The 15957-nt window shown below is 41.5% G+C and overlaps 1 protein-coding gene across 21 annotated transcripts in view; it reads right to left on the reverse strand.

Moving 5' to 3' along the window:
• The window catches only part of SETD5 (SET domain containing 5), a 72521-nt gene extending 64813 nt beyond the window's left edge, over positions 1-7708 (reverse strand). For 12 of the 21 annotated variants that reach the window (XM_074344419.1, XM_074344416.1, XM_074344417.1 and 9 more), the window contains exon 1: positions 7369-7706. The gene's annotated coding sequence lies outside the window, so the exon portion shown is untranslated. Of the gene's footprint in view, positions 1-7368 lie in introns of all 21 variants that reach the window. The other 9 variants (XM_074344402.1, XM_074344399.1, XM_074344409.1 and 6 more) reach the window with 2 other exon arrangements.
• Positions 7709-15957: the final 8249 nt, after the last annotated feature.

Here is a 15957-nt window from a genome sequence, read left to right on the forward strand (position 1 = left end):
TCTTCAAGCTAATAATACTCACAGTGGCATCTGTCGGTAATAATGATTGGGTGAACAACCAATAAAAATTAAGTATGATTAAAAACATTTTTTTCCTGTAAAGCTAAGAACTGAAATGGATTATCAAGAAAGAATATGGAAGATCACTAAAGTTATAAAATTTCTTTTGCTACTGACTTTTAAGAATAGGACAAATTAGCTCAGTATTTAGGTAAACAAACCCACAATCTAACCATAATAAAAATCATATTAGCCCATCCAATGTTTCCTCTTTGTCCTACTTTCTTTTTTGTTTGCTGGGGAGAGGCACTGTGGGATAATAATAGCAGGAAATAAGGTGGAGCAGCTGCACAGACAAGATGAGGTACAGAGCTGTGTTTCACCTCCATTCTAGCCTATTGCTGGCTGGGTCTTACTGAAATGAGATTAGCTGTTTGGGGAGCCAAAGCATTTAACACAACCTTTGGGATCAAAATGCATCCCCCTACTTTTGCCAGGAATGTTTTAGGGTCTCTGGCATGATTCAGGTAAAAGGAGCACTAGTCACGATGAAGAGATTTCTAATTATTTGGGAAGAGACTTCTAATTATTTTAGGAGTGGTGTGTGCGCGCATGCATGTGTGTGTGTACACGCATGTGTGCAAAGGATGTTTACTCTAATGCTAGCAAATGTGAGTCTTAGTACATGCAGAGAAAACTGTCTGGAATGGAGGCCAGGGTTTGAACTAGATGGCTTCTATTTTAGTCCCACAAATCTATGGAAATAATCCATGTGAAGGAAGTATAAAGAGAAGAAATGACTACGCTAAATTTCTATAGTAATATAAAATACAGCCCATTAAATTTCATGTTAATGTTGTTACTATTTTACAGATTGAAAAAAAAAACCTTCTAACTAATGGCAATAATGAGGCACTCAAACTTCCCTTTTCAGATCAAAATATACCATTACTGCCAAGACCACTGCACATAAAAATATAACATTAAGTGGGTAACAAATTTATCTTTCTTTTACAGAGGGTAATGACACTAAATTTGGTCAAGTTTGCCTAATATTACAATGAGCATTAAAGGCAGTTTTTAGTTACTCTATTAAGTTAAAACATCTCTTCTTTGCTAACAGCCACAAGCTCTGAATCCATAAGCAAAAATTAGCTCTCCAGTTTCCTTTATTTTCTCCTGCAGTCTGGATAGAAGGGAAAACTTTCAGGCTAGTTTAATAACATTGCAATACAGGTGGTATCTCAATTCAAGCAACAGATGTACTTAGAAAACTGATTCCAACCATTTATTTCTAAAAATCAAATTCTTTCAAAATGTTAAACATGGAAAAGATCCTCAGTATGTACTTTTTATAAAGTAGGAATCCTTTTGCAATCAAAATAATTGCTGATTTGTCTGTGAATTCAATTCTTTAATATTCTGGATTTTAAAAAAGAATTGGCACATATATATTCCCTGCCATTTATTTTAAAAATAACTACAAATACTGTTCAGGACAATGATCCTTTTCACATTTTAATGAAAACTTCTACAGTGGCCCAAACTTTGAAATATTTCATTATGATTTTGCTTGAAGGGATAGATAACTGACACACCTCTTCCAATTCTATGATTCATATTAATTCTAACTAGATGCAACCATCCCACCTTCAGTTGGGAGCTGAGCACATATGTATCAAACAAGGCTGTGCCTAACCTAAAAGGGTGGGTGGGGTGGGGTGGGGTGGGTAGTCTCCAGGGAATATCAGGTTCTCCAGGAAGTAGGAATGAGACTGAAACAATAAGTAGCCTTTCTTCAGTTAGTACTTCACGTGACTGCAACCCAACACTTGAATGCTGGAGGGTGCTCTCCATATTACTGATATAAAACTGGAGCTAACAATATGCAACTATTTCACAATGGGAAACAAATTATTCTACTTATTCTGGTCTAATCCCAATTTAAGGACAATATATATAATGAAATAGAAATTTTTTTTTGTATAGAATATTCTTTTCCATTTTTTAATGAGAATTCAGCTGTCAGATGCTCTAGAACTGGTCTACTCGGGAGATGCTTTGTATTTAGAAGAGTGGAGAACATAAGATTTATTTTCTTTTAACCTACACTAGAGCTTTAATTTTTTATTTTTCTTTGGAGCAAGAGGGGATGGATTCCTACCAGATATTCAGGGACATACTAAATTTGGGGTTAATAGTATATGGCTGGCACAAATTCAGAGCTCGAGTGGGAACTATAAATGATTTCTTTAATTGTATGCCAAACTGAATAATCTCCCAGGGAAAAGAAACTCCTCCTGCCTTTCCTACCTCCTGCCCCTCCCCCACCAACACTGCCTCCCTGCTGTGCAAAGAGCCCTTTGTCCTGCCCCGCACTTATCTAGCTGTTGGGCCATATTGACAGGCCAACTAGAGGCATAATAAGGGAGTCAGTCTGACATAAGCAGCTGGCAATTTGAAACAAAAATCTTCCTTTTCTACTCAGACCAAATCTTGCTGCAGAGGTCTCAGGCTCCTCCCATGCTTCCATCTATTTTTTTTCAAGCAGAGCAGCAAGAATTCAGCATTTTCCCTCAATTAGGTAGCACATCAAAAACTTGAATCCTCAGTTAGAAACAAATTTTGTATAAATTCCTACATCCACTGCTTTTTTTGTGATTTATAACATTGGCCGAGGAGTATCCTCAGTTCTTGGTGTATATACATGACTAACACAGCTAAAGGAATGATTCCTATTACTTTAATTCGTCATCAAAACTGAGAATTCTCATGCTTCAAGGAAGATAGAAGGGCACAGAAGAGAAAGAGAAAGCAGTCAGACCAAATCAACAGTCGTATGTATCAGGCCAAATTGGCCAATAATCTTAAGTGTTTTAAAAATACTAAGACATTATTCCAATAAGCAGAAAATTCCTTTTCCCTATCCTCATATCAGATACTTAATGTGACCCTTGCGTCTCTCACTGAAGTATCAATATGATAGAAAAAGTGAGGCAGGATGGGATTACAAATTCCTTGCTCAGTGAGGGCTCATATAGACAGATATTCTGCTTCATCGTTCCTTTATTATCTCCCACAGTTTCCATCACAAAGTGTTTAAAGTCTGAATACACTCTGTCAGAGTAACAGAATTCTCTAAAGTGATGCTTTCCAACCCACCCCCCAGCCCCCTGCCAAGAAACTGGGTATCTTTTACTTAATTTAGAATGAATATACAACAGGATACTTTTCATAAGACTCTAACTGATTTAACAAAACATGTATTGAGAAGTTAAAGAAATGAAGAAATGATATTCTATCAATCTTTTATGAACTTTCCTGAATCTTTATCGTGAGAGAAATCAATCACTGCATCAAGGAAAAGGTTAAAAATGCCATTTCACCACATATTTTGGAATTTTTGGCAGTAAGGAATGGTACCAATCCCTGTTTATCTCAGGTACATTTTACTTATTTTCTAAGGAGTGTCTCTCAAAGGCTGTTTTTCATCAAATTACAAATAACCACCAGTAGTATTATTAAACAGGTACTATCTCACAATTTAACAGGGTCAAAGTAAGTTTTGTCTGTCTTAAACAAAACATCCCTATCAATAAGTTTAGTTTTCAATACCTGAAAAAAAATTTATAAATAAAATTCACTACTAGGCCTTCTAGTTTCAAATTAAACTGACAAATCAACAGTTGAACCAGAAGTTATAAGAAAATCCTATTCACGATCCAATTTCTCACTAAGATGTGTCTAATAATCATTGTCGTTAACTATGGCCTAATGTTTTATAAGTTATATGAATATGAAGAGGGTAAAGTAAAAGTGGCTATCTGCACATCTACATTTTGTACTGTATAATCTTCCTGTCCAAAGGCAAAAAATGAAATAGGCACTCTTCTCCAGAAAAGCCAAAATAAATTCAGAAAGTATGTATGTTCCTGTACACAAAACATTATCAAAAGATATTAAAATTTCCAAGCATACTGGTTAAATAAATCCTATGAAAAGGCCCTCTATGATTCAAAGGAAAGCATTAGGATCATAACAGGTTCCAAACAGGAAATATGAGTTAAAAGCAATTACTTTATAAGGTAACTTTCATATTAAATAACAAACTAAAAGACATTTATACCTTAACTATGTTTAGTTAAAGCCAGTATAAGTGAAACCCTATCTATCTGACATAGCATCTTCTACACATGAGAATCCAAAGTCTTAGAACCACCTAAAATACTATCCATTAAAGGTTCTGTTGCTTTAGTCCACCTCTATCACTGAGAGACAATGCAAGTCATATTTGTGAATGACAAAACTGATTCCCATTCTTTTTGGTTCCCTGCCACAAACGCCAGAGTCATACTACACAGGATAGATGATTGTGTACATGTACACAAAACTGAAAATATCAAAATTCTGAAGAAAAAAAATACTGTAAGATGCAAGAGTCTTGGAGGGGGGAAGAAAACACATTGGCAACTGTTAAGTACTGTACGTAACTGATGGTATCCTGGGGTGGTGGTTCTCCAAGTACTTCCATACCAACTATTCTGCTTAATCAGAGATCTTCCTAAAGTGTAAGAGCTGTGGGGGAAGGGAGATCACATAAGGGGCTCAGAAGCATCTTCTCAAGCATCCTGGACACTAGATTTATTCAATTTCTGAATATTTCTTCTAGTCTGTCCTACATTTCAGATGGACCATGGCCAAACACACATTCTTGTGATCTTAGAAGACTATATTCAACAAATATTATAATAAATCAATATGATAGGTCAAATTCTAAAGAAATAATCTAATCTGGAGAAGTCTATTACTAATTCAGAAAATAAGAGAATACTTCTGATGTTTATATTTAGAAATCATTCTAACAACTGGAAGACGACATACAAACAATGAAGTATTAAAATTGATTTACTGACAAAAGAGATGAAGGAAAACACATCAGTTACAGAAAAATGAACTGATATTTCCCCCATCCTCGTTCTCAGGAAGATTCTTAAATTCTTATTACTTTAGTTTTAAATAGATTGAAAAATCAAAATTCGAACAGAACTCTCAGTCCTATCCAAGCAAAATCCCCAGATAAAAACCAAATATCTGCCAAAAAAACAAAAACCAGACCATAAAGAATAGTCTTTAACTATGATCCAGTTTCCAGATGCGGATATCCATAAATGGGTAGAAGGTTATGAATTGCTAATGCTCATCTCCCCACCAGTAAAATGCAAACCAGCTCAGCAGTGAAAATTCCCAGGAAAGCAAGGTTTCTTCTCAGTCCTGAAGCAGCCATCGCCTAAGTGCAGCTCCCTGCAGCCAACAGCATTAATGGACGCTGCACTGCTGTCCTTCCCTGGAGACAGCAGCCAGCACTACTCAAGCTTCTCACGTAGCAACCAGAGCTCCAGAGCCAGCAGCTGCTGCTGCCTTGTATACTCACCCCTGTGATCCAACCCAAAGGAACAACCTTCTCCTTACCCCACCCCCACTCCTTACACACTCTTTTTTTTTTTTTTGGACCAGTGCTCCATGCCAAAAGGACTGGAATTATGCTTTTAGAAAGAAACAATCCTAAGGTCTCCCTTTTAGTTTGAACTAAGGCCTTTTATTAGAAAAACCAACATTTACCAAATTCCAAATATCCATTTTAATTAAGCCCGCAATTTAGGAGTGAAGATTAAGGCTTCAGTCTTTAAAAGGCCAATTTGCCAAACACTCTCTTTAGTCAAATCTAAATTTGCAGCTAAAGACAGAGGCTTGTGTTATGTCCTATGAAAGGACATAATTCATTTTTCTATACATAATGACTGTCTGTCCAAACCACTCTAATCACGTAACAGGCCAGAATTTTTGGCTATAGAAGAAAACTAGTGACCCTTTTGAGAAAACTGGTAGAAATCCAATAAAAAAAATTACCTCTGCCTTCCAAGAGGCCAAAAAACCTCTGATAATGTGAATGTTTTCTGCTTTAGTGCTAGCTGAGATTCCACACACCTAGAATTACCAGTTATAATTTTTCTCAGTGACCTAAAAACAATGATAAAAAACTAATCATCAAGGAATTTTCCCAAATAGGGGTACACTTTCTCCTGAAAAGCTCAGAACACTCAACTCAGCTGGATCCTCCCCAATCAAAGTACAGCTATGTAACATCTGCCCAACAAAAAAATGTAAATATGACCTTGGTCACCAATATGCCATTTAAATGCATCTTGTCTAATCAAATGATAAAAGAAATTAGGAGAGGACCTGGGGATTCTTTCAGTACTATGAGCACCGGAAAAACTGGAAAAATGAACTAAGTATAGACAAAGCCCAATGGAACCCAGAGGTCTGGGCAAGAAATGAGTTAGTGGTGAACACATTGCACAAGTAACATGAGAAAGCAGAAAATGCAGGTCATACACGCACCCCTGACCCAGACCAGCAGAGCTGGCTGCAGCATCAGTATCCAAGGGAAAGACCAGTTATTCCTAAGAAGCGAGGCAAGCAAAGGAGCTCTACAGAATAAATTAGCATAGAAGGGGCTTTCCCAACAGTTAAAACTTTCCCTCTCCCGCGATTCACCTACTTAAAAAACAGGGCTTTTTCTCACCACCATTCACTTCGCATCCCTGGATTCCACGCAGAGGAAAAGGGAATTCATAAAGGGGTACGTTTTTCTGCCTTTAAAGACGTTCTCAAACGATCGCTCCCCACGCCCAAGACAGGGAAAACGACACAACCTGGCCCAACTCCAAGCTAGAACCCTACAAATTCAGTAGGGCCATCTCAGAGCTACTGGGGCATACGCCACTGAGAACCCGAGAACGTGAGGTGGGGGTGGCGAAGGTAATGCCTTCAGTGTGGGAAAGGAAGCAATCATCAGCGATGGGGACCCCAGAACGAGAGAGAAGGCGTCCAGGAACATTACGGGGGCGGGGGGGGGGATCGAGCCCCCAGAGCGATCAGAGTTGTTACAAGGACGCGCGAAAGGGGGGGGCCTAGGGAGGGGGAAAAAAGTGTGCCTGTGTATTTTGAGAGGAGGGCAGCGAGAGGCCTAACCTCAAGTAAAAGGTAAACGTGGAGTAGGCAGTTCCCAGGAAAAGGGGTGAAGAGCCATGGGGGGAGGGGAAGCGTCCTGACCCAGGAAAGACGCGAAAAGAGTAGCGGGGTCGACTGCATTCCGGAGGGGGCCTCTCTGCCTGGGAAAGAGGGGTGCAACGGTGTGTGGGGGGTGTTGAGGGGGATGGGAAGGGGCAGCATCCTCCTGCTGAAAGCCTGGAGAGGGCCAGGCCCACGTCCCGAGAGCAAGCGCGGGGAGACGGAGGAGGTGACCCTTCCCTCCCCCGGGGCCCGGTCGTGAGGGTAGGTCTCTGTTTTCTGTCGGACCCTTACCTTATCCCAGGCCTGGGCCCGGGCTGCGGCGCACGGCACTCCCGGGAGGCAGCAGGACTCGAGTTAGGCCCAAAGCGGCGCCACGGCGTTTCCTGGCCGGGAATGGCCCGAACCCGTGAGGTGGGGGTGGGGGGCAGAAAGGCGGAGCGAGCCAAAGGCGGGGAGGGGGAAGGGCCAGGGAAGGGGGGGGCCGGCACTACAGTGTTGGCGGACTGGCGGGACTGGGGCTGCGTGAGTCTCTGAGCGCAGGCGGGCGGCGGCCGCCCCTCCCCCGGCGGCGGCGGCGGCGGCGGCGGCAGCAGCTCACTCAGCCCGCTGCCCGAGCGGAAACGCCACTGACCGCACGGGGATTCCCAGCGCCGGCGCCAGGGGCACCCGGGACACGCCCCCTCCCGCCGCGCCATTGGCCCCTCCGCCCACCGCCCCGCACCCATTGGCTAGCTCGCCGCCAATCAGCGGAAGCCGCCGGGGCCGCCTAGAGAAGAGGCTGTGCTCTGGGGCTCCGGCTCCTCAGAGAGCCTCGGCTAGGTAGGGGAGCGGGACTCTGGTGTGGGGGGAGGCCTGGCCGATTGGGGGGGATGGGTGGCTGAGGTCGTCTAGCCGGTAGCAGGGAGGCGCCTTCTCCCGCGGGAAGTTGGGACCGTAGCGTTTGTTACGCTGGATTGGAAAGAGGTGGTCAGAGGTTGGCGGGAATGCGGCCCGCCCTGCGGCAACCGGAGAGGGAGGGATAAGGGAGTGGAAAAGGCTCGAATCCGGATGGAGCCATTGCTCCTGCAGAGGGTGGAGCGCTTCCGGCTCTCTTCTTGTCACTGATTGGTCGCTTCTCCTCCCGCCGTGTGTGAAAACACAAATGGCGTGTTTTGGTTGGAGTAAAACGCCTGTCAGTTACAGCGTCGGGAGTGCGCAGCCGCCTAGGGACTCGCATTGCCCCCTGGGTGGGTGGGTAAGTAGGTGGGGTGGGGTGGGGAGAGAGCTGGACTGGCGGGTGCGGTCGGCCTCCCGCGGTGGGGAGGAGAGGGTCAGTGAAAGTGGCTCCCTAGCGGGCGTCCTGCCACCCTCCTCTTCCTTCGGGGGAGTTGGTTTACCCGCCGCCCTCTCGGCTTCAGCATCTGATTGGCTGCTGAAGTCCAAGGAACGGCCCCTTGCTATTGGCTCGGTCCCAAATGAGCGAAACCACTGCGCGGGTCGGAGGGGAGGCGGCCGTTGGTACGGTCCTCCCGGAGGCCCAGCGCCGCAGTGTCTGGCCCCGCTCCCCTGCGCAACGTGGCAGGAAGCGCGCGCTGGAGGCGGGGGCGGGCTGCCGGGCCGAGACTTCTGGGTGGTGGCGACTGGGGCTCCACCCTGGGCGCCGGCCGCCTGAAGGACGAGACTAGCGCGACCTGCTCCAGGACCCGTGGGGGTGGAGGAAAGAGCGGGGGTCGGTCCTGCTGGTTTGTGGGTGGGAGGCGCATGTTCTCCAAAAATCGGCGCGAGCTGCAATCATGAGGGAGCTGCAGTGGAGGAGGCGGAGAGAAGGCCGCACCCTTCTTGGCAGGGGGAGGGGAGTGTCGCAATACCTTTATGGGAGTTCTCTGCTGCCTCCAGTCTCCTAAGGACCGCCCTGGGCCTAGAAGAATCCCTCCCTCCCCCTCGATCTCGTCATCGCCTCCATGTCGAGTCGCTCCTTCTCGATTATGGGCGGGATTCTTTTGCCCGGGCTTAACCTGATTCCTGGGCGTTGTCCTGCAGGGGATTGAGCTGGTGTAAAAATGAGGACGAGTCCAATTTCTCTATCTAGCCACAGACTTGAGTTTGTGTCACAAAGTAATTATAATAGGGGTAGAGGAGGGAAATGGAGTCCAGGAATCACCTGGGGCCGATTTTATGCAGTGAGACTGCGTGCTATTAGTACTTAAGATTCTTTTGTCGCATTTTTCCTAGGGATAAAGGGAGGTACATTAAAGGCATGATCACCTGGGTTTTATACTCACCCTATTTGAGACCCTGGCTACATCGCCGAAGTACAGCATCTCAGATGAAATCTTGTTCTTAACATTTAGGCCCCCACCCTTGCATCCCGAGGTTCAGGCATTTTAGCAACTCTCACTCATACTTTCAGCCAATTTTCTGTTTGTTGTACTCACTCGTCCAGTCCCCAGACATATTGGCTTTCTCCTCTCCTGTTTTGGTAGCCCGGTGAGTCATGAAACCAGACAGGTTCCACAACCAATTAAGGTTACCCAAGTAGAGCAGAGGCCTCAGTCCTGCCCAGCAATGTTTGTTGTTCTTTTACGGATGTTCTTTAGTGTTTACCTTGATTTTTCATTTTCTCCTTTACCCTCAACTGGGATTCTACTCACCCTCTTCACAGCCCAGATGATCTTGACTACTGCTGTACTGAGACCTGGATGTGAGGTTCAGCAACATCTCCCTTTTAAATTCTTTGAATACTTTTCAATCTCTCTGTTACCATTTTCATCACTTAGTAACTGAGTTCAGTAGCCAGGTTGCTAATAGCCTGCAACCGATGTCTCGGTCTGCTACATTGTACGTATTGCCAGGACAGTTGTCCTAGCATACAGTTAGAGTGGGAAAACAACTGATGCAGCTCCTATACTGGTTCCTAACTACTTACCGGATGAGTTCCATCAGCAGGGATGTGATATACAAGGTCCCTCAGTGGCCTGACCTCATCTTTTCTTAACAGCTTTTTCATTTGCCACAATTTTCCACATAAACCCACAAACACTACTATTCTACCTCAAGTCACAGGGAATTGATTGCTGTTTGCCCAAAGCATAATGACTTTATCAGACCTTACTGTAGGGTGGTTCCTTCTGGAATGCTACCCTTGATAGCCTTCACCCTTCAAGTAAAGACTATCAAGATTCAAATATCTCCCCTGTGATGGTGCCTTCTGTGATCTGTTGTCCTTTAAGCCAGACTCCCTTTTAAACAAGTTAGTGTTACTTTCTACTGCTCCCACAGCAGGTTGAATCATAGCACTTTTCCGGTCGTTGTCATTGCTTGTTTAAATCCTCTTAACTATTCTGAGCTTCTTTAGGGCACAGGCTCCTGTTGAGTCTTGTACCAAAGCTCGCAGTATATTCCTTCATGTCTAGCCAATTGCAAATAAAATGGAGGAAGCGACATGTAGATGTCTTTATAGGGTTTGATAGATTGGTCTTTCAAACAGTTTTTTGTACGTTTGCTAGTGCTGTGGTTTAACACTGTCCAATGGAACCTTCTGCAGTGATGGAAATGTTCTGTAGCTGCACTGACCAATATGGTAGCCACTAACCATCTATTACTCCTGAGCACTGGAAGTGTGGCTGTTGTAACTAAAGAACTGAGATTAAATTTTATGTAATTTGAATTTAAATTGCCACTGTGGATGATGTGGCTATAGCCACAATCTTGTGTTGTGGATTGCAAAATGCCTAATATGGACATTGATAGTTTTCTCATCATCGCGAGCAGTAAGGAAATAGATGTTGAACCTCTCTGGCTCATTTAGAGGTTTTTGGCTTTTTTTTTTTTTTTCTTAAATACCTATTTCTATACTTCAGCTGAAAGCTAAATCTAACAAACCATTCCTAAAGATAAACCTGCCTTGGACAACAGTGTGTTGAGAAAGCAAGTGTTGACTAGTTTGGATTTCAAAAAAGAATGCATAATGTATTTTAGGGAAGTGGGATTTTAGATGGTGACAAAAGTTTGGTGAGGACTAGGACTATAGTTGATGTTAATCAACTATATTTTAATCAACTAAATTTCAGTTATACAGGTTTTCAATTTTGGAAAAACTTCCACCAGAAGAGGCCCTAAGTATCATATCTTAAGTTATGGGAAACCATCACAGAGTAAGTTTTCACCCTGATGAAGTATAAATTAAGATATTTTAACACCAAAATGCTTTTTGATTTATGTGCTGATATGGATAGCATCTTATAAATTTCAATTTATTTTTTAAAGACAATTTTTTTTTACTTAAAATTTCTCCTAAAAATGAGATTTAACTGCACACAATTGGCTTGCTATTTAATGCAGATTTCCAATTGCACACCCAGAGATTCTGAATTCAGTTAAGATGGTGCAGGAGGCACTAGAATTCTGTGACTTTTTCAAGTTCCTTGTATGCTTCTTATGTTGGTGGCCCAGAAATCACACTGCAAATATAGCCCTGGGGCTACAGTATGCCTGTCTGACAGAAATGATTACACCTTCAGGGAAACTGTATGTTCCCTCTACTTTGTCCCTAATTTTTTCCACCAAAAAACTTGAATGGGGAAACATTTTGAAAGGCAAAAAAAAGTACTATTTTATAGTCTTGGAAACTTGTAGGTCAGATTGTTTTGTTTTTAAAAGAATGTTAAAATATTGCAAGTAAATGTTTTTGAGCAAGTATGTTCCCTTTTTTTGTCTTTTTCCCACTAAATGCATTCCTCAAGGATAATGGATTTGGTTTTCATTCCCCCGTGCCTGAATACAGAGCTGGATACTCAGTAAATGTTGATTTTATTGATGTATATGTGAACTTGGTTTTCAAATAATAGTTTAAGTCCACAGAAACAAGGTTCCTTTTATGGAAAAACTTTAGGATCATATTTAAACCAAGTCGCCTAATGTCCTATTCATGGCCTCATGGTCTCTGAATACATCTGTCCACCATTCAGCTCTTCCTTGGGTTTCCTGTACAAACCACTGCACTTATCCTCTTCCTGTTTTACTTCCATAGACTTTATTACAATTTTAAAAATAAACTGGCTACCTAACCTTTTGAAGTGGAGTCATATTATTTCTTATACTCCTAGGACAAAAATTAGAGTGAACACTTGTACTTGCATGACAGGGTTGAAGGTTTTGTAAGGGCTTTTATTTATTTTTTAAGATTTGCAAAATTGGAGCTACATGTTTCTCATATTTTTTAATATGTGGAAGAGGTTTGGTATAATTATGGTTTGTAACTTAATCCAGAATATGATAGGGATCAGTATCACAAGAGTAAGACTAACTTGTCTATTTCAGGCCGGTCTTAATTGTAGAGTACCTTGTGAGGTCACATATCCAGGAATCTTGGTACTTGACTTTGCAGGCTGAGAATTCTTATTTTGTTCTCTAGCAGCACCCTACTTTATAGTGGAGGACATATTTCTCCAGAAGACTTTTTTCCTTAGCTGTGACTTTCCAGTCTTGATGGAGTGGGTGAGAAACTGGATTATTAGAGAACTGTTAAAAGCATGAAATAAAATATTTAGGTTTGTTTGATCTAGGCCAGAGCTGAACTTGATGATTTATTCCTGGGATACATGCTATATACCTTCCTGGTGACTAGAGAGACTCCTTCTGCCTCTCTGATTGTATCTCAAAGTCATGGTTACATTTAATCCTACTTTCCAGCTTTGCTCCCTGAAGGTCACAGTCATTACTAACCTTTAGTTTGTACTGGTAATCACCCTTTATTTTCTCGTTCTTTTTAGGTTTTTTTAAAAAACATGTTTAAGATTGGTTCTTCCTGCTGACAACAGTAACACATTTTCAGTTCACATTTATAGACCCATTATTTAACCAGTTAACTAAGCCCACCTCTAGTGTCTGAATCCTTGTCAATTTGGTCAACACTCTTTACAGACTTTTTTACTGACCTTTGGTTAAAATATCATCCCAGACTTCTTACTGTAATAAGTAATGGCAACCTATTCTAGTGTATACTGTAGGCAAAAGCTAATGGAAACATAGGTTAGAAGAAATGAACTAATAATATTCACTGAGCGCCAGTTGTGTACCAGATAGTGTGCCAAACTCTGCTAGTGTATTATTCAGTGTGGTTTAGACACATAAAACCTCATCTTACAGAGTAGGAACCTAAAGCTCAGTAAAGTTAAACAACTTCCCTGTGGACACACCAACTAATTAAGGGTCAGGGATTCAAACTCTGGCCTGACTTGCTTAGTCAGTATTCCTTACCAGTTTAGGGTACTGTCTTTCTCTAATGGACACAGTCTTCAGGAAATTTATCTGTTTGCACACAAGGTGGGTTGTGGGGTTGAAAGGAGATCACTTAGGTTCTTGTGTGGTAGTCCAGACCGGAAGTGATGGGGTCTGAGATAGTGACAGCAATCAAAATGGAAAGGAAGTTAAAGGACTCAATAACTGACTGGATATCAGTCACTGAAAAGAATGGTCTCAACACATCACTTCTCAAGGAAGACTTCCATGACGTTCTTAACTCCCCTATATTGTGTTCCCGACTTGAATTCTGTCATAGCACTTCTCACAATTGTAATTAGTAATTGGGGTTTTTTTTCCTGCTTTTTTAAGGTGGCTCCTTGAGGGAATGACATTGCTTGTTTTTGGCTGCATCCCTGTTGCCTAAGCACAGGGTCAAAACTTAATAATACTCAGATATAATTTACCTTTTCAACTCATTCTCACAGGTGTTTAGAGGCTACGTGATGTGTGATGACATCATCGCTGATGTTATTAGCAATGCTGTATATTCTTGAATTTTCCAGAATTTCTTAATAGGTTTAGGGTATGAATATTGTGTTTTTAGAAATTACCTCACTGTTTAGGTTGTACCTCCAAAATCAATAGCTATATTGAAAATAAGCCAACTTACAGTTTTCTTATTTAAGAATGGATCATTGGCTTAAAAAAGATTGGAAGACTACATGTTCAGCCCACAACTACACCTCATCTGTGTCTAAAAATGCTAGAAGTATGAAATTAATATATCACAGTTGTATAATGCATTGGAAGAATCCTTTCCAAAGAAACAATAATAAAAACCTACTGAAGTATCTTAAAGGATAAGTTAGACTGTGTGACACTGGCTGGTGGAACACACACAATAGCTGATAAACTTTATAAAAAGCCATACGCAGTTGATGATGCTGAATGTCTGTGGGATGAAAAGTAAACAATCATGGTAGTGCCTCTTTTTAACAATACAGTAACTGTCACATTAAGATTTGTGCACAGACATGAAGTCTGTGTATCTCACCAGTAGAAGTGTACTTACGCCTTACAATAGATGAATCTACAGACATAGCTGGGCTTGTTATTTTGCTGTTAGCTGTCTACCATCAGCATCAACTAGTCAGAGACTCTCCTGTGTGAAAGTGTAACAGACACATGTCCCCAGTCAGCATCTTTAAAATCTTATGGTTTATCCTGACATTTTCACTAATGGTGAAAAGCAAAGGTGGGTAAAACTGCCAGCATTTGGCACAGTGGCACGAACCCGTAGCAGTCATTTGCAGCGTAAGGGGTGACATTCTCACTTAAGAATGTCCTTGTGAAAACAGTGAAAAAAAAATTATTTCATTAAATCTGGACCCTGATTATATAACTGATACAGTGATGAAATGGAAAGTTTGTGTCCGGTTGTTCAGCTACATGCTGAAGGACAGTGGTTGTCCCAAGAACGAACACTCATGCAATTGAGTTGCAAGCTGAATTAGCTCCTGTTTTCTTGGAACACTGATTTTACTTGAAAGAATATCAAATTTTGGTTGTCAGAATTGGCTATTTGGCAGACATTTTTTCAAATAATGAAGGAAGTGAGTCTTTAAAGGAAAACAACTGACAGCAGTTGTTGTCAATGATAAAATTCAGACGTGGAAGTGAAAATTAGAATTTTGGAAAAACTTCTATCTACCCTCAGGAGCTGGACATCTTCCCAGTACTTAGTGTTTTTAATGAGAGGTGGGAATATTAGTATGATTTTTTAGATATTATGTAATGAGCTAGGCCAATATTTGGAAGACTTACGTAACTAAGTGAACCAATATTTTCCATATGACCAATAAATAATTACAAAAAATTGCATGTAAGTACCATATCTCAACCAATTGAATGCAAAAGATAAAAATCCAGCTGTCTTCTATTAAGGCAGACATTTAAGAGAAAGGAATTGCAAAAATATAAAACAATGCCACTCTTTGTTAAAAATAGTTATTTCCATGAAAATGTTAATGTGGTACATGTTACTATATATTAATTTTTTTCCTCAGTTTTAGTTTCTAATATGGTAAAATACTGGTAAAGTAAGCTATCTGGGGCTCTCAATTTTTAAGAATGTGAAGGGGTCCTGAGACCAAGAAGTGTGAGAAAGAGCTGCTCTAACACAGTGTATATAGTAAACACTCCAATGCCTGTTGAATAACTGGATGTAGTTAAAAATGACTCCCAGTATTAAACCTGGATTACTGGGAGTATGGGCATATTAGGACAGGGGGCAGGTTTTGTGGAGAAAGATAGGTTCATGTTGAGTTTTTGTTTCTGTTTTTAAGGATTTTTTTATTTTAATTTATTGTTAGTGGAGGTACTGGGGATTGAATCCAGGACCTTGTGCATGCTAAGCATGCACTCTACCAATGAGCTATACCCCACCCTCTCATGTTGAGTTTTAAGTAGCACATACAGGGGTAACTATAGTAAGCAGTTGGAAATTCAGAATTTGGGCTTAAGAAAAGCTAAATACCATTTTCCTTTCCAGTGAAAACTGCTTTCATCATAGAATGTATCATTGAACAGATACAGCCTCATAACTGATTTGCAAAACTCAGCCTTAGGGTAAAAGTATGAGGGTGACTGAAGGCTTCC

Source organism: Camelus bactrianus, chromosome 17 (genome assembly GCF_048773025.1).
Source record: "Camelus bactrianus isolate YW-2024 breed Bactrian camel chromosome 17, ASM4877302v1, whole genome shotgun sequence".
In the NCBI taxonomy this organism is placed as follows: Eukaryota; Metazoa; Chordata; class Mammalia; order Artiodactyla; family Camelidae; genus Camelus; species Camelus bactrianus.